The sequence below is a fragment of the Empidonax traillii genome, unplaced genomic scaffold (assembly GCF_003031625.1).
Source record: "Empidonax traillii isolate 1590-97213 ecotype Southwest subspecies unplaced genomic scaffold, ASM303162v1 scaffold425:size1421777, whole genome shotgun sequence".
In the NCBI taxonomy this organism is placed as follows: Eukaryota; Metazoa; Chordata; class Aves; order Passeriformes; family Tyrannidae; genus Empidonax; species Empidonax traillii.
In genome coordinates this window covers 788,532-810,668 of record NW_020955618.1, presented here as the reverse complement: position 1 = coordinate 810,668, position 22,137 = coordinate 788,532, and the positions used below count along the sequence as shown (strand labels likewise).

Here is a 22,137-nt window from a genome sequence, read left to right as displayed (position 1 = left end):
GAAAATTATCCTGTTTCTGTGTTAATGGTGGTATCCATCCAATTAAAACACTTGCTAGATTTCATAAGCAACTGCAGCTCCCTCAGTGTTGATATGAAGTGACTTCACCAAAACTGGTTCAGCTATAAACAGCAAGGTCATGTCTTGCCAGTGTGAAGAGAATAGTTGTTTCCTTGTAAACTTGGATTTACCCTATAACGAGCAGGGAAAAGACAAGATAATAAAAGACAAATATGGTTTAGTTCAATGGGATTTTACACAGAGAGGTAATAAAAGAATCTCTGGCAATTTGAATGGTGCCAGAAAAAAAAAAAAATCAGCAGACCTATGATGTCTGGAAGATCTACAATGCCCTGAAGCAACAATAGGCCAAATTCCTAGCAAGTAAAAGGTCAGAATGAAGAAAACCACTGGGAGAAAAAAATGCATAAATCTCTTGGTTCCGTACTTACCTGTGGACTGACTTTTAGGCATATCTTTTCAGTAGACAAAGGGGAATAAGAACAAATCTGGTTCTATATATTATAGATCTTCAATGCAAAACAATATACAAAATATCTGGATAACAAGAAAATGAAAGCAAATCTGCTTTGCTAATAATAATTTGCTAGTCATTCACCAGTGTCAGTGAAGTGTCATCTTGGACCCAAATAAGTGACACCCTTGTTATTTTGTTTACATTAGTTCTTGTTTTTCAGTTGTCTGCATGACTACATAATTTCTTTCACGAACTTTCTAAAACCTAAAGTAATTTACATTTCTTGCCTGAGGTATGCTATTTGAAAGACTGCTAGAAATTTTTTCCCCTCCTAATCTAAATTAATAATGATAAATGAATGTTCAGTCTGATCATTGAACCACACTTTTTAACCAGAAATTTGTCTTTTCAGAAACACGAAGATATGACTATAAATTAGGCTTGTTAAAGAAAAAATCTACACTGGAAAGCTATGAGTCTATTGCTAAAAGTAGACAGGAAGGCTTTCCAAATATACCAAGAGAATTGCACAACTGTTTTCTACAGAGAAGCTATGGGATTTGAGTACTTTTTATGCTCTGAAAATTCTGAAAATTTTTCCCATCCCTCTAAGGATGTACCTTCTCTTCACCACCTCTCTGAGGAACATCTTATACACAGAGAAAGGGAGAGGCAAGGAAAAATCCACAAAAGTTTCCACAAGAGAAAATGCTTTGTGAAAGAGGCTCAATTACCTGTCACCATCTCCTGGTTCTGTTTTTGAATTCTGAGAGAACTTGCTATACTCTTTACTCTTTCTATGTCATGTAAATAGGTCACAAGCCTCTTCTATGTGACTCTGGCATAAGCTGCAGAGGGAGGTCAAGTCATTTGAGCTTTGAGGTTTGGTCCTAATTCATTAACTTGAACAAAGTCATCTTATAACTGGTTCTGAGCCCAGTTTCTAATGGGTCAAGATGTCTCATCCTGATCATTTTTGTTGTCTCCAGTTTCTCAGTGGATTAACTCTATATGACTGCAAGACCACACAATAACAAAGCTTCTAAGGTCATGCCAGAAGCACAGAAGGAGGCAGACATAGCTGTACAAGGTGATTCACATGGAGGTCAAGACCAAACTCAGGCAATTAGAAAGCAGCAAGCACTTCATATGACCTCTTACTGCAAAGTTGTTTTGTGAGCTACCGGTACCATCTCACCTGGCCATCCTACTGGGAGTTTGCAAAGAGGTGACTTGCAAATAGGTCTTTCTACAAGGCATTCACATATACCCCCTGTCAGCTCAGAGGCTGACCCAGCTGAAAGGACCTTTAGTATGACACAGCCCCAAATGTCCAATGACAATTACGTTAAAATAAGAAACTGGGTCATCTCTGCAGTCATATTCGTATAAGCAATTGGTATGCACTGAGGTAAGTGTCGTTACAGGAATGGACTATATTCATGAGTAAGTGTTTGAAATTCCCTCCGCAGGAGAGCAGGTGCTCCTCTCTTCTTCTCCCTGGGCCTCTGTTTGGTGTAACACACACACATATACTGAACTATAAAACCCACATTTCATTTGATCTATTCAGTTTTCCGATTGACTTAAAAGAAAGGTCTTATTAAAGACACTATAAGAGGTTTGAACACCGTCAGGAATGCCCCCTGTGAGTTCAAATCGTATTACTTTTCCCACTAGGCTCATTACAAAAAGGATGTTGAACCTAGGCTTTCTGAATTCACCTGAGAAGTCAAGATTGGACCACAATAAAGAAGGACAGTGCAGTTCTCTTGATAAGCCCAGGTACAACTCCCTTAATATCCTCAGGAGTTATTGTGCATCTATAGATAGAAGAATTCTCAAATGTCGTGTCTAAAATTCAGGTGTCTGTACGTCTGCCAACTTTAAATATTACATTAAACATAGCTTTATGTGTCATGTGTCTAAATTTAGACACCCTAGTTTTAAAAATGAACTTATAAAGAAGGCAATACATATCTAAGAGAAAACAAAAATGCACACTTAGAGTATTTTTGACTTCTTAGAAATACTTCTTAAAACATTATAAAAGGCCATGGAAGTATTCTTCCTACCTGCCTATGAATTAGGATTTCTAGTAAGACTAACATTATTAGAATTTAAGGGAGTGATCTTTATTTTCTACTTTAGACCAATTTAGCAAGAGCGTGTTCTTGATGTGCATAATATCATAAATAGCACTTCCTGAATTGTTTTTGTTAGACAACAGGATTACCAGCAAATGACTTCAATTACAGTCATCACAAAATAAAACAGTGTGAAAGCAATAGATTCATCACAGCCTTGCACATTACTTGTGCAAAGAGGCGGGAAACTGCAACCAAATCTGGACTGTGGTACTTTCTACCTTTTTTTATATGATTGAAAATAGCTCATAAAGTACTCAGCTAAATCATGGATAATTAGGCTTTGTTGTTTTAATTCAGCATAACCAATACTGTTATATCACTTCAGTGTAACTGGTCAACTGGCTTTGAATCAGTGTAGAGTCACTGCTTAAAAAATGCAAATGAGAAAGCAGTTGCATCATGTGGAGCGAATTCAGAGTATTTTGATTATTATAAGCAGAGTAGATGGAAATATTAAGAAGTGTGAGATTTATCAGGGAACAAAATCAAATCAAATAAATCAAATACAGGTCCATCTCTCCATCTGTGGGTGTGTGTCTAGAGAGGAGGGTTGAAAACTCCATTTTTAATATTTCTGTCTCGTAAAAGGAAAGCATGAGCCAAGTACTGATCTCATCTGTATTCTCACATCTTACTGACTCGCTCAAACTCTTCTGCAAAGTTTGCCAACAAAAAGCTGATATGCAAGACAAAACTTTGAGAAAATCAATGCCAAATAATTGCCCAAGCTATAAGAAAGAATAAACTTGCCAGTACATTATGTTCCACCAACATTGTGGAGAGTTGTAAACCTTAAATTCAGGGGAACTAAACAGCTCTTATTGTGCATAGTAGACTTTATATAACAGCAGGCAGCACAAATCATTTCTCCACTGCAGTTCAATAGCTAGTCATTCTTTCTCTTCTATATTCAATTCTGCACCAGAGCCATGACTTAAATGCTGTGCTGCTGTCAGTTAGTTGGCTGTCCTTTCCTTGGCTGCCAAAGGGGATGCTTAAAAATGAAGCTATTGTCCCAGTAATCAGGCATCTCCTGGTGGGACAGTATATGATAAATTTTTAAGGACATGGCTGCAGCACAAAATATGCTGTACTTTACATCAGACATTGTCACACAAGGATGTGCTTCTTTTTCATCACTTTTAAGATTCAAGTATTGTGGGAAGACTAAAAAGTGGACACTATGTCAGAATTATAAGAAACCCAAGGTATATTTTGTGATATAACACCGTAGGTTTATGGATAATATCAACTATGAATTGCAAGGGATACAGAAAACCTAATTCCTTTAAAGCAAGTCTAAAGGCATACTGAATATTGATAGAGTTTATTTATTTGACTGTACTTACCCTAAAGACATGGATTAGTTTTTATTCTATTATAGGAAAATTTTAAAAATGCCTTATCCAAAGCTAAAAGTCCTCCCATATTTAAGGACAAGCAAAAAGCTATGGTTTGACACGTGTGCATGGTTTAATTGGTATTTCAGGTGCAAGTCTAACACATGAGGTAACCTATTCTCAAAGAAAAATGCTGAAAACTATGAAAGACAAAACTCATTTGAAAGTCAGTATCTCTTTCAAAGAATGTTCATTCCAAACATGAAAGCAAGGCCCAGACACCCACTTTCTATCTCCATGAAAGCCAGAGAATCATCAAGAGTGGTTAGGTTCCATAAATATCAGTCCCTCCTCATACTCTTAAAAGCAATTTTACCCTAAGCCACCTTTTCAAAGAACGTTATTTACCAATAAATAAAACCCTATTGTCAAGATCATCTCAAGCTGGGAAATAAGAGCTGATCAACTTATTCAAGTAAAATGGATCAGGATACAGAAACACAGAGGGTAGTCAGTGCCTTGTATTTAGCCAGTGTTGGAAGAAGCATATTATACCAGATTATGCTGCAAGGTATCAGCTCCTGCAAGTTGGTGAATATAACACTCTTCCCCACTTTGACTTAGAGATAAGGCAATCCACTAGTCCTATGGTATTATAGGAATATTTACTAATTTTCATTTTCCTGTAGAATGGTTTTCTGAATCATGAGGTGCACCTACTGAGACTTTCAAACCACACCTTTAATTCCAAAGCATTTTCTTCTTAGGTCAATTATTATTGCAGATGTTGTGATTCTTGTCTTATTGCTTTACGAAAGTATATTACAATATTTTTCCTAGTAAATTTTTGCTAATAAAACGCTCCTCTTTTTTTTCTTTATCATCTAACTTTGGTTCTTGCAGACAGACTGGTTGATTTTTTTTTTTTCTGCTGTCTACAAGCACAAGGCATGACAATTGGAGGTTTCATCCACTAAGAGTGATGAATAGCCATTAGCAGGTCATGTTACACAGCACAGAGTTGTCAGGAAGAGAGTTGTGCCTAAAACTGAGTGCTGGTGGTCCAAACTGCTGCTGAAAGGCACAGAGGGAAAGGAGAAAACTTTGTTGTGCAGGATAAGAGATATCAGTACTCAACAGATGCCAGCTTCATCTTCCGGGAGACTTGATACAAGACTCTAGACAGAGAACAACTTAAAACATACACACATGAATATCCTAATTTTCCTCAGAGCATATATGCAAGCATAATTCTATATGGAGAAGCAGAAAACTGAGACCTTGCAAATTCATACTTGAAACAGAAGCAACGTTAAGAAGAGCTCCACATGTTCAGTGACACTAACCATAATGACATCTGGAAACTTTTAAAACTTTTAGTTTGATTTCTATTCAACTTTCAGGTCAACGTTATGGCTCAGTCTCTTCTGACTAATGTTTTCCCACGGTCCTTTCTCATGGTAACTATATGGAAAGACATTGATTTCATTCTTGACTATTTTCCAATTGCTTTATGGTGCTGAAAACTATACTGATAAAAATCTCTGTCCTCTCTTTGGCCACACCGTCAGCATGGCAAAAATTTCTTTAAAAAGATTGTAGAGGAAAAGATTTTCTCTGCATCAACAAATAGAAAAATTATTTTGTGATTTTCCTCTATATATTTGCTGCTCTCTGATTAAACCAGTAGATGTATCTTTGAATTCTCACGAGAATACCAAAGAGCTTAATAATGCAGATACATGTGGATTATAAAAGCCAAAATATTCTTTCAATATGTGCTGAAATAAGTCTCACCACTTCTTCTGGTTACTTCCCACACTTCTTGGCCACCACAAGTTTACAGAGAACCTGGCTTATTCATGTCAATGGTCCAGGACAACTGTGTTGAAAGACTTACGTCCATTTGGTTAAGCATGAAGTAAGACAGGAAGAGAAGAAACTTTTTAATAGACAACCTGTCTTTAATAATGAGTCTTTGTCATCAAATAGCAGCATATGAACACTCTTACTGACATTCTAGTTCAACATCTCAAATATGACAGACCAAAGACATAATTTATTAACAGTTGGCAGTCTGGCACTGACTGGGGTCCAACTTTTACTACAGTGTGCTCTGATTTTTTTCCTTCAGCTTATTTTGACTTAGAAGAGCTTTGTCAATTGCTAGTACGCTACTCTAATTCCAGACTTACTCCGAATTGCATATTGAATACACTACATGCACAATTCAAAAATATTCTTTAAATATTCCTGTAACAATAGGTAGAAATAAGCAATCTTAGGCAAAGCTTAGTTCTTGTGTCTTAGCTTCCTCTCTCTTACAAGGACTAGTGTTTTTGTCAGACTTCTCATTGTGTTGAGATAGTTTGTAATTCAAATTAAATTATTTTTGGGTAATATTCCTACTCAACTGTTTCAAGATGTTTAACCTTGAGAATTATGGTAACCTACAGGTTTGTCAAAAATAGCTGGTAGTGGAATGCTACAATTCCTTTTTGCCCCTACTAAAATTAGTGTTTAAGCAGTATCTCAAATAGAACAGTAGGATTATTAAGTGAAATAAGTATACAGTTGAAAATCCTGAACTAGAAAAGGATTGAGACTATTTATGACTTTACTGTCCTGGCCAAGCAGAAAAGATCAGGTAAACAACCTCTCATGGGACAGGCTGCATCATGATATCTCAATATCTCCCCATAAGTTTGGAAGATCTAAAGGACTTCAGAGTTTCAGAAGACTCTCCTTCAGACTAAGAAAATGCTTTTTTTTCCTATCAAAGGAGAGGGTATAAAGATAAAGCTTAAACTATGCAGCATATGGAAATAGAGGAAAGAAAAAGGATAACATTTCTTTCCTTCAGAAGCCACATTCTTTCTAAATTAGAGGGTACCAAAAATTCAGTTCCTAAGTCCTGAATTTGCCTTGCCACAAATTTACTCACCAAACAGTTCTCAGAGATCCTAGCAGTGCCATGAGTTCTTATACTTTAGCTGTTAAGAATAATAAAGCCAAGCGCAGATGAAATATACATGAGTGATAAATTCTGGATTTTCCACTGTGGAAGCATATTGCTTTTATGACTCAGATCCAGGTTACTTTAAGCCAGGTCATTTCAATTCAGTTTGCAGAAGAAAGACTGTGAAAAAGACTGTTAACCTATTTTTCTATACTGATAGAATTTCTCTATACTGATAGATGAAATGGCTTTGAATCAACAAGTTTAGGACACTTTGATTTGATTTCTTTTCATTTTACAGGGAGGGAGTAAAGAACATCATCACTGACTTGGAGTGAGGTGGATCAATACAAAACAGTAGGCCAGGTCTGTTAAATATTGGAGGTTCAAATACCTGTGCTTGAAATATCAAGGAGCACCACAAGAGTGAATGGTACAGTGAACATAACAATTAAAATGCTCTGGTTTTATCAAATGGTGGCAAGACATCAGTATTCTTCTCATTCACTATTTATACTTGATTTGTGTTATCTTTTTTACTGGGTGTACCTTTCAATTGCTTTTTAGTGAGGCATCTTAAAAAATATTCATGAAAACCAAGTAGCCTGAAAACATCTCTCTGTAATAAACAGAATACAGGCTCAGTACCCTGTGAAAATCCCCTTACAAGTCTGTTAACCAAGAAATTTTTTTGACTGGAGGAGTAAAATTCTTGAGAAAACCATAACAGCCCAACCTGTGCACTCTAAGAGTATGTTACCTACTGATGTACAATGAACCTAGGGGATGCTTACATTAGTCAGTCTTCCTAAAGACCATTGGTCTTGATCATCAATGCTTTCTTTCAATTAAAAGTTCCAGGTCATCAAAATCCTCCTCTGTGACCCACTGCATAGTGTAGTGCATTGTTCTCTCAGAGGGAACAACTGCTCTCTTACTGTAATGCATTTCCCAACTTGGGAAGCTTGAACAATTACCTGCTCTAATGCAATATATTTTCCCCATCTTCCATCAAAAATATGTATGTTCAGAAACATATTTGAATAGCAATTTATTAAATGTTACATCACTATGAATATACCACATTTAGAAAGCCATTATAGAGGCAGTTCCCAGTGTGGTGACACTGTACAGTGTGAGTGATGCAAGTAAAAAAGTTTCTATCTTAGTACTCAACAAAAATCAGACATAGCTCAGTGAAGTCACACTCTTCCTATATCTAAGGCAATATCAAAAACGTGTATGAGCCCAAATCTCTGTGCTCAGCCGTCCATTCATTTTTCCATCTGTACACAGTGTATTTACATCAGTGGTGGTTGTACACCCTCAGGAAGTAAGGTCTCCTAAAGTCTGAATAAATCACAAGACTTCAGTCAGAATTTTCATCTATGAGCTAAAAGGCAGATTTCTGTTACTAGTGGAACACAAGCTATGCATTAGAAATCTGCACCACAGATAAAGGATCTGCAGTACAGATGGAAGAAGAAGTGCTGTCTTCATTAGTTCTATATATCATTTATTTTAAAATATAAACACACTTTATATTTTCACCTGATCAAGCCTTTGAAACTGAGATTTAGGCCTGATAAGTATGCAGTTGTAAGCAATCATACCAGCAAATATGGTTTTTTCAGGTATGATTTTTTACAGTCATTGTCTTTTAAAAACCTAGCACACACAAAAAATTGGATTTTAGATTTATCTCAAATTTCACATTAATATTGCAAATGAAGCTTGCTTGAACACAATGGAAACATCTACTTCTCGCAGAACAGATGGATTCAATTATACATATATGAGTGTATAAACACACAAATATGTTGGAAATTCCTCTCATATGCAAGCTTTCTAATGTGTTTCTTTATGATACACTGTCTTTTGACAAGTCGGTGTATACTTACACATTTTGACAGTACAAATGCACTGCCTTAAAGTAGAGATTGTACCAGTAGCAGAGATATTAAGAGGTGGAAAAGATCTCAGCCATCCAGTCCATCTGCCAGATGATACAAGATTATTGCCTGTATCACATTTTCTCATGTCTCTAAGTCCAGCTAAATATCTTTCCACTACATGCTACAGGTTATTACACTTCCTAATGGACACCACTCAAATTTTAACTTTGCAGCCAGCCAACTTCATCTCCCACTTTGTTCATTTGTGCTACTCAATCTCGTCTTCAGTAACAGAGAGTCTGTGTCCTTCTTTCTTTTCTTTCTTTTTTTTTCCCCTTATCCCTGCACCAGTTTCCCTTTCTCTACGGCATCATTCATGACTTTCTTCAATTCCCTTTCAAGTCTTTCACAGCCTGTGCCCTGGCCATCCTGTCATTTTTCATTCAGTAAAAGTGCATACACTGTTTCTTCCAATCAACACATGGTGATGGTCCTCAGCACCAAATTAATAAATTTTTGAAAGGTTTCCATGCTTTCTCTCTTCCCTGATTCTCCCTCTTTTTAACGCACTTGGAATGTGCTTCACGCAAACAGAAAATCCTCATAGATTTCCCTCCTTGAAGCACTCTTTTGTTGCCACACTGAAATAAAATGTAGCTGGGAGATGTGCTGTGCTGACTGATATAATTGCCTAGTGTGCCACTACTGTCTTCATGATCCTCTGTTCCCATGTCCCTTTCACCCACACCCCTTTTTGACAGCCTATGGCCCATGCTACCTAGTAGCTGTTAAGGATTTCATGGCAAGATCAGATTTTTTGCTGTTTCTCTCACTGGTTTCCTGGTCATCAACCAAGGCTTCTAGGCACTATGGCAATATCAAATAGGAATACTGGTTATTAATATCAACTCTCAGGTATTTGGAAACTTATTCTTGAGTTCAAGTCATGCTTACCATGCACTATGTACAAGACAACGTCTCATCCCATTGATACCAGTAGGATGAATCTAATCATCTTAAATTATAACTTTCATACCTAAACTAAGGAGGTAAAAGCTCATTAGTTACTTCTTCTACTTTTGTTGCCCTTATATCCATTCCTCTAGACCCTTTGAGGGAACTCGCCAATTCCTTTTTGTTCCATATTGACTACACTCAGCCTTCTAACCTGAACATCGTTAGCTTAGCTAGAGAAAACCCAAGAGAAAAAATAATAGAAATTATCAGTAATTTATTGCAATAGGGAACCTTCTCTCCTCCCAGCCTGAAAGAAAATCTAACCAAAGGCATTAACTTCATCATCAGTGCTTCCCTCAGAGAAACTGGAAGTGATCAGTCTAGTGACAGACGTAAGGGGATATTTTTATTAGGTCAAGGAAACTTTCGCAAAAGAAAGTCTAGCTGGACTAGAGAGTAGGTGTTACTTGGACTTTCCACAAATACTACTTCACAACAGTTTTGAAGCTGATGGATAAAAAAAAAAACATCTTTCATTTAGGTTAAATATAACTAAAATTATTGCATGATCTAAGGTATCTGAACCAAAGCGAGTCATTTCTGAAGGTCATGCAGGGAACTTCATTTGAGGAGTATGCAGTAACACCAGAGTCAGATTTGAGAAAGGTTATGTGGGCATGTGAAATAGAAGGAAGGTTGGAGAGATGTACAACCATTAAAAAAAGCTTGTGTAAAATCGGCAAGAGATGTTACCCATAACATGGCCTTGATTGGAAAGGCTTATAAAAAACCCTGGAAGAGAGTGCTTTTGGGTAGAGCAACTGGAAGAGCAAGTCTTGAATCATAGCGAAGTTATCTCCAGTTGTTATTTCTCCCATGTTTAAAAACCCAAAGCTTCATATGTGGTAACATGTGGCATAGAGATAATGCAAGTAGAATGACCGAGAATGAAGCTCTACTTAGGCAATGTAACTCCCCTGAGATTAAAAGGATCCCATTAAAATTGAACTAATTTCTTGGGGTTTTTTTCTTTTTTTTTTCTTGTTTTCTTTTCTTTTCATTTTCTTTTCTTTCAATGAAAGTCACTGCACATCACACTCAGCATTGGCCAACCCCTGAGGATGTTGTGAGTGGTGATACTGTGTCATATTGCACGCTTTTACAATGCCTAGCACAATGTGGCCCTCAATCCTAAAGGAGGTTTCTAGATACTACCTAAGGATAAATAAATTATAGTAAATTCATGTGAATAATCAGACACATGATTACGTATTCTTCATCTTAAAAACCTTCACTAAAAAGTATTTTGAAACATTTTCAGGATTTTATTTCTTCCTTTTCTTATAAACAATATCAGAGACATGCTGGGAGATGCTGCTTGCGCTATCGTATTTCCTGTGATGCCAAGGGAATGCTTTCTTTTCCTGCCCTTCCACAGTCTGTGGCAGAGTGGCTTGTAGTGTTTAGCAGGAAGGGCAAAAAGCTCTTTGAATATGGCTTTCCTTTTTTTAATTATGCACTGCATATTGCCTCCTGCTCACTTGTCTGAGGATGCAATATGCAGAACCACTATATCATAGTTTCAATATGACACGTTGTGAACCTTCTGGCTTCTAGTCCAGGAGCCAAATGGCATTGTGTATTCCCTCCATTTGGCCTCATTTTCATCTTCCCCTTTTGCACCCGGGCTGACAAGAGGAGCATATGAAGCTTTTTCTGGCTGCTGCATCTTGACCTTGACCTTACAGCTTTATAAAAGGGTACTTGCATGCGCAGGGCTGCTGTTGTCTGCAGCCAAGTCCCACTTTCTTTTGACATTAAGCGAGTAAAAGGCCACGTGATGAAGTCGCTTCGCAGCCCCAACATTTCTGTTCTGCTTTCTCCTTTGCAAATGTTTTTGTACTGACTTTTTTTTCCTCAGGTCAGGCTTACAGCATCTTTTTTTTTTTTTTCCTTTCTGTTGTTCCTATCCCCCTCTCCTTTTCCTACGCACATACACGCGAGTGCACACACACAGCCACACGCGCACAGAGACCCACACACACACACAGAGGAAAATCTATATGTGTCAGACATTCAGCAAGGGAAAGACAAAGGCACTGAGTTAATTACCCATCATTTACTGCTGCTGAGAAGAACAGATGGTAGCAGGCGATATGTAAATGGCAAGGGGCAGTGAATTATTCGATTTTTTTAGATTAATCGTCGATGACAAAGGAAGTGATTACAAGCTGTGACATTTATACAAATGTATAAAGTACATAATGCTAGAAAAAAAAAAGGGCTTAATATTACTATGAGGATGTCAGGCATGTGAACACCATTGTCATAATACAAAGCAACACATTTTGTGAGATCCAAGGATCCGCTTTTCTTTGATTTGCAAACTTTAGTAAGTCCTAGCCTCTGGAAATATATATTTCCCAAAATGAATCCACGCCTGACAATCACGGGAAAAAAAAAGGCTTGAGTGCTTTTGCATATTTCCCACAATGCATAAGTCTGCCTAGGCTGAGCAGTAGAGCTTACAAGGGATGAAGCTGACGCTGAATCAGTGTGGACTGTAAAATAGAAAAAGGTGCTAATAAAACACATAGACAGGAAATGGAAAATAAAAGAAAGGTGATGTTTAAGTTGACAGGCTCTTGGTGAGGACAGGAGGACAAACAGTGAGGTGGAAGTGAAGACAGAAGAGAGTGCTGTTTGTTTATTGCATGTCTGAAAAATAATTGTTTTAGAGACTTTGAAGGTCGGAATGACATAATTTTCAGGCCATGCCTTGCTCTTTTTACAGAAACACCCAAACTGCTCATCCTCAAGGTAGTCTACTGTATTTTCTGCTGTATAAATAATTAATTGGTACATGAGGAAAACAGATGCTTTCTTTTGCAGATCATAGAAACCACTCCATCATCAAAATGTCTTCAATCACCTAATTATTAAATCTATACGGTGCTAATAATACAGATGGGAGCCGAAGCCAGTGAGCCGCAAATTTTGTTCCCTTTGAAGCATCCCAACCTACTGTATTCCTTGTTTGACATCTTGTAGTGAACTACTCTCTGCAACATCAGCAAGGCAAATAGAGGGGAGAGCTTGGTGGCGAGCTTATTTATCCTCCTCAGAAATACTTTCCAATCAAGTAAAACAAAACATCACCAAAATTACTGTGAAACACTCCACTGTTGTGCATGCTTTGTTGATTACAGAGGGGTGAGGGAGGGACAGAATTACATTATATTAGTCAGCAGCACTGGGTAGTACATTTAAATCTAGCAATCCATTTCACATTGATATTTTTTCAGGAATGAAGTGCTGGCTGTAGCAATCTGCCCTGGAGAAAGAGAAGGATAAAACACTGTAGCACACCATTATTTCCTGTGTGGTATTATTAGAAGCCAGATACTTAAGCCCCAACAGCTAAGATATTGGTTTCTAAGCTTTTTTTCTTTTTTCCATATAATACTACCTTTACGAGATGCAATTAATGCAGTAATATAGTTTCTACTTTCTTCATTGGTGTATATACAAGGTTGGTTAGCATATTTGTCTTCCTCTAGGCAAACACAGCTTGGACCCCAGAACAAAAAGACATATGGAGTTATTGAAAGAATCGAGATGTATCCATTTCCCCAGACCACAGAGACTAAACTGAAAGTATCCCAAATCAGTTCACATTGCACACAATGTCATGTTATCTACCTATTTCCTTGAGTTGGGGGGGATCATGAGTTAAAGTTGTAACCTGGTTAGGATGACAGACAATCATTTCTCTCTTACAAGGACAGAAAACAGTAAAAGATTCTCCTTTCCTGAAAATTAAAGAGAAGGAAAACATCCTTCCTATTGAGGAACAGCGAATGGGACACGACGTAGTAAAAATATCTAGGTAAGTGTCAATGGTTGTATTTCTTAGGCCTCCCTAGACATGATGAAATGGTTCCAGTGAGAAAATCCTCACTCCCTCCTCCTCCCTCAGATGTTTTTTTTTTTTTGTTTTTTAAACAAAGGAGAGATGATTTATGACATGGGCATGAGCTTATACAGTTTTCTTTTACCTATAGATTCATATTTATGAGATTTTTTTAAAAAATCATAGGTAGACCATACATTACTGCACATTTTCCATTGTTAAAGTGTTAATGCATTCCAAAGAACAAAAAGTAACATCAAGAGGGAAACATACCTTTTATTTGGAGAAAATGGCTGAATCTGAATCCACACCATATCTAGCCATCTAATTATACAAATTCCTGCAACACAACAAATTTATGAGGAAAGAGAAAATAAAATATCCATGCATTTCCACTGCTTTGGAGATATTTATTTATGAAAACCACAGGTAGTCATTATTTATAGTCCTGATCTTCTTGTTCTTTTATTTTTTTCTAAAACAAAGATGAAATTGGAATTGATTTTTTGAGGGACCTTTATACTGAGAGCAGGATCATTTTATATTTTTGCAAGTTGAAGTCTGTATTCATTACTAGGAAAAAATGTAAGAACAACAAGCTAAAGAATTTTCATTTGTGACCCATTTTTATTTTATAGGAAGCTTGTCACTGCATCATTGCATAAAAATGGAATTTAAACCATGCTTGCACAATAAAATAAACTTTAATGCACTCTATTCATACAGATTGAAATTATGCACTGGATATATATTTTTCTTATGCATGTATGTATGTAAACACACATTTATGTAGAGAGGGTTTTTTGCTTGGTTAGCTGAGAGTTCGTGTTTAGGCAAGCGCACCTAATAATCAGAGTCTTCCATTAGGAAGATATGCATATATAATATTTATATGCAGATGTGTATGCTTGCCATCATGCATCTACAAGCATGTTTGTTAGTACTGTTCTCATTTTTTTTTCAGTGCTGTCCACATTAAAATAACTGTGAATTTCATCTGCTGTGCATTATAGAACATATACACTGCAGCCTATTAACCTGTGAAAGCATGAATATGCCGTGAGACTAGAATCTTTTCAGTCCTTGAGAAGTGGATAACAGTAATTAAAAACTAGAATGTGAAGGCCTATTGTGACAGTGAAGAGGTGAGTCAGGGCATCAAGACCTTGTGTAGTGGGAGAGGTCAGGTACTGGGTAGCAGTTAAACACCCCAAAAAGATGCTAGGTTATTTTTCAGTTTACTTCACAGCCTCCTACAGCTGAACCAGTAATATGTTCAGTCTGAAGTGGGATATAATAAAAATCCTAGCTATCTAAGAAAGCAAATATATTTCCTTAAGTAACTTTCATGTATATTGACATGGATTTTCATTTTTTCACTAATAAGTGCGTGTATTTTTGTGCGTTATGCTTAAAAATATACATCATAAGAGCAAATATGTCTAAAAAATATTTGGTAAAGCAGATACAGACACATAATTTAACTTTTGGTTCGTTTTAAATATTGCAGGTAATTTTAAATTATCTCGCTGCTAATATCTTCCTATTCCTAAAATACCTCACAGTGATCTGGACTGTGCCTCTCCGAAAGCAGATAAGCAAGTCAGCCAGCATCAGCATTCCAAAATACCAAAACAAACCAACAACAAAACAGATAGAGTAACACTTAAACGATGTCCCTTTAGGCATTCCTTTCAACTCACTTCGGCTGACTCCACTTTTGTGTAGGTTATAGGATTTACTATAGCAACCTAACCTACCACTCAAAAAAAAAAAAAAAATTTCTAGCTCCCCCTTCTTTGTGACTTAAATCAAACCAATAGAGCCCTCTATTGGTAAAACCTCAGATAGCTTCAGATGCTTCTGTGGAATAAGGAGGCAGTACTTGTCATAGCCTATGCCATCATGTTCCAGATGAAGTCAATAGCAGATGTTTTTAAACTTAACATTAGCAAAATGCTCTGAGAGAAAAGGTCTGTCTTATTGCCCAAGTACGAATTTTAATTTTTTTTCTTAATGCAATAGCTTAACACAAGTGGTAATTGTGAAATTTGAGCACAACATCGCCACACGAACCTGTAAAGTGTCTGAGAGCACTTTGTTTCCATTAAGAACATTTCAGTTTCTGGAAAGGATGCAAATATATTACTCCTAGACTTGATTCAATATTTCTGTTTTGCTAAGTACAGGATTTCTGACTCAACTCTCAGAAGCTATTTGGAACATCATCTTCTGTACAGTCCTACAAATTAATTAAGGCCTTAGTTGCATTATAATTAAGGGTCCTAAGGCCAAGTCACCTCAGAAGCCTAAAAATGCATGACTATTTTCATTAATAGACAAGAGAGTGTATCAGAAGTGGAAGTTATTTCTCTAAAAAAATGTAAGGAGTTAAAACCATGAAGTCTTTACAGAGGAAAGACTATTAGAGACTTCAAAGAGATTTTTCTCAGTCCAGACTGCCAGTGCTGAAAACATTGATTAATCCCTATGATTTGGTCCATAATTTCTATCTCACAGCCCATTTCATGACAAAACTTCTGCTTGTAGCCATGTGGATACAGGTACCTAAGGTGGTGACTTCATGGACCCCTTCCATGGTGCAGGCAGGAGGCAGAAAGAGATTTTGTAGGAAGATAGACTGTAATAAATACCTGGGGTTTTGATAAGGTAACTGTCCATATCTTGGCTTCAATACAGAGGGACTTCACAACCCCTTACTATGTATGTATTTACATAAAATTATTAAGATTAACTTTGTGATTATAAAGTGGTTGTATTTACTGTCTTATTATAGAGGAAAGGCAATGGCCTATTCAAAGTAGAAAACTATTATTTCTATTTTGCATATGAAGAACCAAAGCAAAAACGCAGATTTAGGCTGCCACCAAAGTGACCTGTGTGTCCTCAACATGGCAAGACCTGTCCTCCAGTCACTGCAAATGGGACCTGGGAGGAGTACAGGTTTTTCCACAGAGTTCGAATGGAAGGAGGTTGGTGCACACCAAGGACTAACCCAAATATGGATATGAGGTCTGAACACGTCCAGCACACAAGCTAAAAATCTTGGAGCCTTCCTGAGTGTCACAGCTGAGATGTAGTCTAAGGTCAAGGTCACAAGGGAAGCCTGTAGCTGATGCTGCTCCTGCAAACAGACAGTGAATTCTGGTACTTCCAACTGTTTGGCAGCCCACATGGCCTCTGGCTCCTTCTGCCAGTCCCACATGCCCTAGTCTTGTTCTCACTGACTCCCAAACCTTTCTGAAAGTCAGCATCAGTTTTTCCAGCTGTCCTTGAAGTTGATCTGATTCATGGAAGTAGGACCTGGACCTGCGCTAGGGATGCACAGGAAATATTAAACCAGCAGCAAACTCATCCATCTTCATGTATCTGAGAGTCATTTCTTCCTCCTTTCACGCCACTCATGCATCAGTGAGGATATTTTCTCTACCCTTAAGGTCAAACCATGGTCTCTCACCTGTTTTCACCCTGTCTGTTGCTTTTACTCTACTTTCTCTGGGCAAGAAGGGGAAAAAAAAGAAATCCTGTATGAACAATTCTAAATGTACAAATACAACCATCTCAGCTGCTCAAAAGGTACAGAAGTTTCTTTTATTTATTTATTTTTTTTAGTTTATGAAATCCATTGCGCAGCAAGAATTAAAATAAAATCTGGAAAGAAATAAAATAAATACATTTAAACGTGCACAAATAATGCCTCCTTTCAAGTTACGTTAAGGTTGTTGCATTTGCAATGTCTTCCAATCACCTTTTTGCATGACACAAAGATAAACTACCTCTGGAAGGTGCGTGGGAGCCCCTGAGGTCTACCAGAAAAGGTGACACTGTCAAAACATGAGAAGTCCTCCACTGAACCTTGTTACCTAATAATTTATGAACACCCTTGCATGTTCTGCATAACAGGCATCTCTGTAAAACTGTGTGACTCAGTGGGAATTATTTAAATTCTATTTCAGAAAGACAAGGCCCTACCATACTTCTGTCTGAGGGAGAAGAAGTCCTTGTGAACTATAAGTCAATCTGCTATAACAAATCAATCTACTAATTTGCTTATCAGGTCTTGCAAGCACTGTTTCAGTCAGAGCAGGTTTCTGTACATTTTCCTGGGCATGGGATCTCCTCAGTCTGCTTGGCAGTACAGTGGATGCGACCAAAAAGGGAAAGAGAGCAGGAGCCGAACTGATGGGTCTCACTGCATTTTTGCTCTTTCTTTTAGATGCTGTTTATTGATTTTCCTTTCTACATTTGCCAGACAACATAATGGCCTTTAAAACAATTAAAGTCTTGGAGAAATTTTTTTTTTTTTTTTTAACTCACAAGCACCTCCTATTTAACTAGGTAAAGATGCATAATTTTTAATGGAGAAGCAATGACTTTCTAAAAATTATGTTACTCCACAATTAAACAGGAGAAAATGCCACTGTGTTAAAAACAGCTTGCCTCACACTCCAAAGCTCTTGATGCTATAAATAGAGGAGGCTGGCAGCCTACAGCTCGCCATCTTCCACTGTGCTGACGCGCCGTAGTGCTAGCAAGGGATGCGATTGCTGCTTTCACCTGAGGAGTATTCTGGTGTCTCGACAGTCTCTACTGAGAAAGGGCTTTCAACTGGCTGATTCCTACTCTGTTAGGAAAATTACAGCTGTCCTTGTTAAGTCTCTTCCCTTCTTTTTTTGGTGGCACAGGTAACAAGTTTAAATGGATAAAATGTGGGTGTGACTACCAGGGATATGAGACAATGACATTAAAGGGAATATACTTTCATATCTCCAGTCTTACAGGGAAAGAAATAACAGGAATAAAAATAAACTAATGCAAACACAACGTATAACCGCAGATCTGCAACGAACAAGAAAAATAATTTAAAAAAATAATTGCAGGACACAACCTTATAGAGGAAGATACTAAAATTATTCTGAAATTGTTCCATTTTGTGTATAACTGATAAACTTACTTTTAATCTGTGGAAAAGAAAGGTGACGTGAGGCACACACTGCAAGATCATACTTGTCGCAGGATAAAATGAAAATAAGGTGTTGCCAGGTCTGCCCCCAGCACCCCCTCACCCAGAGTATTGTGAAACAAATAAAGGTTAAAACAAGTCACCTGGATGAGATGTGTGCTCAGATCTCACCTCTGTCTGAGTGCAGGAAGGCTCATGCGCTCCAGCAGGCATAACCCTTATGCTCAGACATTGCCAGTAGGGTGCCGAGAACTGGGACTAGGATGGGGACTGTCTGGGAAGATGCATCACTTTACTCCCATCGGACATGGGCAGAAAGGTCCTCAGAGCAGAGCGTGCCCACACCACCTTCTAAGGAAGCTCTGACCCCTGCTATCATTCCATTTGTTCGCAAGGGGTTACAGTGCTGCCCTGTTGCCCTTCTCTTCCACACACAAAACCTACTGGCATAGGTGTGCTGGTACCTTTTCTTCTCCCAGGTCAGGGGTATAACCAGCCTCAGGAGGATTAGTCACATCAGTGTCAACAAAATCACGGAAGAGTCAGAGCTTCAGTGAACAACTTATTGAGAGCAAAAGAAAATTCTCCTTACTAAGTGCAGTGACAAAGCACTGGGCAGAGGCAGCAACTGAGCTGCAGATTTCTTATTTGTGACACAGCAGCAGCAGAGCGACTCAGCCCCTCTGCACCTCCCTACAGTGTTCCCTGTCAGGGTCATGCTGCAAAATATGGCTGCTTGCAAGAGAGGACAGGGGCAGTCAGGAAATCACAGCGGAATTCCCCCATGGATCCCAGGCCGTTTATAATTGCCTGTTGGTAGGTAGGTTCTTCCATGGTGTGCATGTTGTTTAAAGGTCAGTGCACATTGCGGTTAAAATTTCAGGGCACATTTGTGTTTTACTGCATGCTTTTTATTTCGCTTAGAAACTAGTACAGGGAGAGTAGAGCTGATTTTAGGCTCTAGGAGCAGTGCCTGTACAGTAAATGCTTACTTTTTTTTTTTTTTTCCTCAGGCTGGACAATTTTCATTTCCAGTCTCCCCAAACTTTCGGGAACCTTCAGGTCAGCTTAATTGAGAAGATACCAAGATGGCAATTTTTCCCTGAGACTTTTACTGGTTTAGATTGAAATCAACATTGCTTTAACATGTTAATGTTGTTAATATACTGCACTGAGAATTTGAGAAAAAAAAGTTGAAGAAGGGCAATGACCAATTCACCTGCCAGCTTAATAGCCTGTTTGGATAAGGCTAAAAGCAAACTGTGGTTTTGACTATAAGCAGCAATGTCCTCAGAGCCAGAGATGTTATGACATATTTATGATCAATATATTTTGCAAAGCAATGTCATTTTTTTTCTGCTTTAACCTCTGGAAGGTGTACAGCTCCAAAACACTAAAATAAGTCACAATATTCAGAATTACATCTTCTAAATTCTTTACCTAACATGGGTATAGTGCGAATGTATAAAGCCTAAAATTCAAATAATCAACAAGTAAAACAATCAGAAAAATGACAAATTAAAAGAAATTACAAACGATTGCCCTGAATCTGAGCTTACAGCAGATACAAACTGAGGTTGCCTTGAAGCTTGGAAAGTGTGGTAGCCTGTATTCCCTGTTAAAACAAAGCTATTGATATGACCTTATGGCTTACTAAACATTTTGGACAGATCACTCTGGAAACTCTCATCTTCTAATTGTCTGTTAAAACTATTCCTATTTAACCACTAACACACCCAGAGCTAAGAATAATTGCAAGAGGAAATGGATATTTATATAAAAATTTTTATTTTAAATAATCTGTTTTCACTGAAGATGTGAAAAAAATCTAACAGAAACACCAATGATTTCCCCGTATTGGCATTGATGATCTCCTTTTAAAACACCTCTGTCTTTATTTCCATAAATCTGTCCTTTTTTCCTGCTTCCAGTTCTTCTTCAGAAAACACCATATATTCCAGTATTCTGTAGTTTTTCTACTTCTTCATGAAGAGCACAAATCGTTTATCCCCATTAGCTGTCTGTGCAGCTCCCATCAGCAAGGTTTAGACAGACGGAAAGGCTCCAAATCCCAGTGCCAATTCGTTAAGTTATCCAGTGCCAACTTCTTTCTGTCTCTAACTTTGCTACTCTGTTTGGTACTAACCTGTAGTTTTATGGCCACATACAGGGCCAGATCTGGAAGAAATAAGAAAAAGTAGGTCCACAGAATATAAAAAATATTTATAAAGGTATGATGTGTCAAACTGCTTAGACTAGTTTCTGGTACATAAATTGTGTTCTTAGACAGTGTTGTGATAAATTAAAGCTATTACTATGTAACTACATATATCACATTCTTATAAAATTCAATTGTCACTTTCCAAGTGATATTTTAGCTTCTTTTGTTTTATACTGTCAAGGAGACTTAAGCAAAGGCTGCAGTGCTTTAAATTCCAGCTTTTACTTTGGGAAAATACCAGCAAAAAGACAAATAGAGTTCAGTAAGACTGCAGATATAAGTGTCTGGAGCACCCAGGTGAGCTGTGCTGCTCCATCTGCACTCTGCTCTCTGTGCCAAGCTGCTTGGCAGGGGAAAGGAATGGACAGGACCCTGCTGTCCAAGCATTGCAGAAGACATGAATCTTGTCAATTTTGGATTGAATTCCATGCCAGTTATCAAGCAAGCAGCCAGCAAACTGCAGCACACCACACAGCAAAATGTACACCAGCCTTTCTATGCCTCACTGCCTCCCCTGGATGGCACTTGTTAAGGCATTTCTGTGGGCTCTCTGTCTCCAGGTACTGCAGAGACCATCACCATTCACAAGGCTGAGTGTATTTACACCAGCTGAAACACAAGCCTATGTTTGCATACAGAACATCTTAGAGCAGCTTTGATACGTGATAAGAAATCTCTTTCTCTGGACAATATTATAGGAACTATAAGCTGGTTTCACAAAGGTTCGGATTCTTTGGATTTCTGTTACTTTAAGGTGCCAAACTGTAGCATTGTCAATTGTATTCTCAAGGGTTTGAATCACTTCCAAGAGATTTTATCACTGTATACTTCACGTTAGGCAGAACTGCAGTCATATTCAAAGCATACTGTGGTAGTCAACAGGAAAAAAACCCAAACTAAAATACATATTTGTTTGCTACTAACAAGAATTTTTTTGTTGTATTAAATTCATATTTGGCAGCTTGTAAAGACGTGTTATTTGCTTTTCTCTTAAAATTCTTCTTTTCAGCATCCTGATTCCCTAAAGTGTCTCCATTTCTTTTCTCCTCTAATTTTCTTATATTCCTTCTTCAGTTTTGTTCTGTTTTTCAGCTTATTCACAGCAAATTCCTCCAGTCAAGATACGGATCAATAACTAGAGCCTTTCAAAATGACAGAGAAATGTATTTAAAGGCCGGGGGGCGGGGGGGGGGGGGGAAGAGGTAAAATATTTTACAGTTGTCATTTACAGATTATATTC

The 22,137-nt window shown here is 37.7% G+C and overlaps 1 long non-coding RNA gene across 1 annotated transcript in view; it reads right to left on the bottom strand.

Annotated features, from left to right (window-relative positions):
* Positions 1 to 16,147: 16,147 nt before the first annotated feature.
* LOC114062635 overlaps positions 16,148 to 22,137 on the bottom strand; it is a 30,216-nt gene continuing 24,226 nt past the window's right edge. The window contains exon 2 of the long non-coding RNA XR_003572424.1: positions 16,148 to 17,208. This is a non-coding gene — a long non-coding RNA (uncharacterized LOC114062635). The remainder of the gene's footprint in view (positions 17,209 to 22,137) is intronic.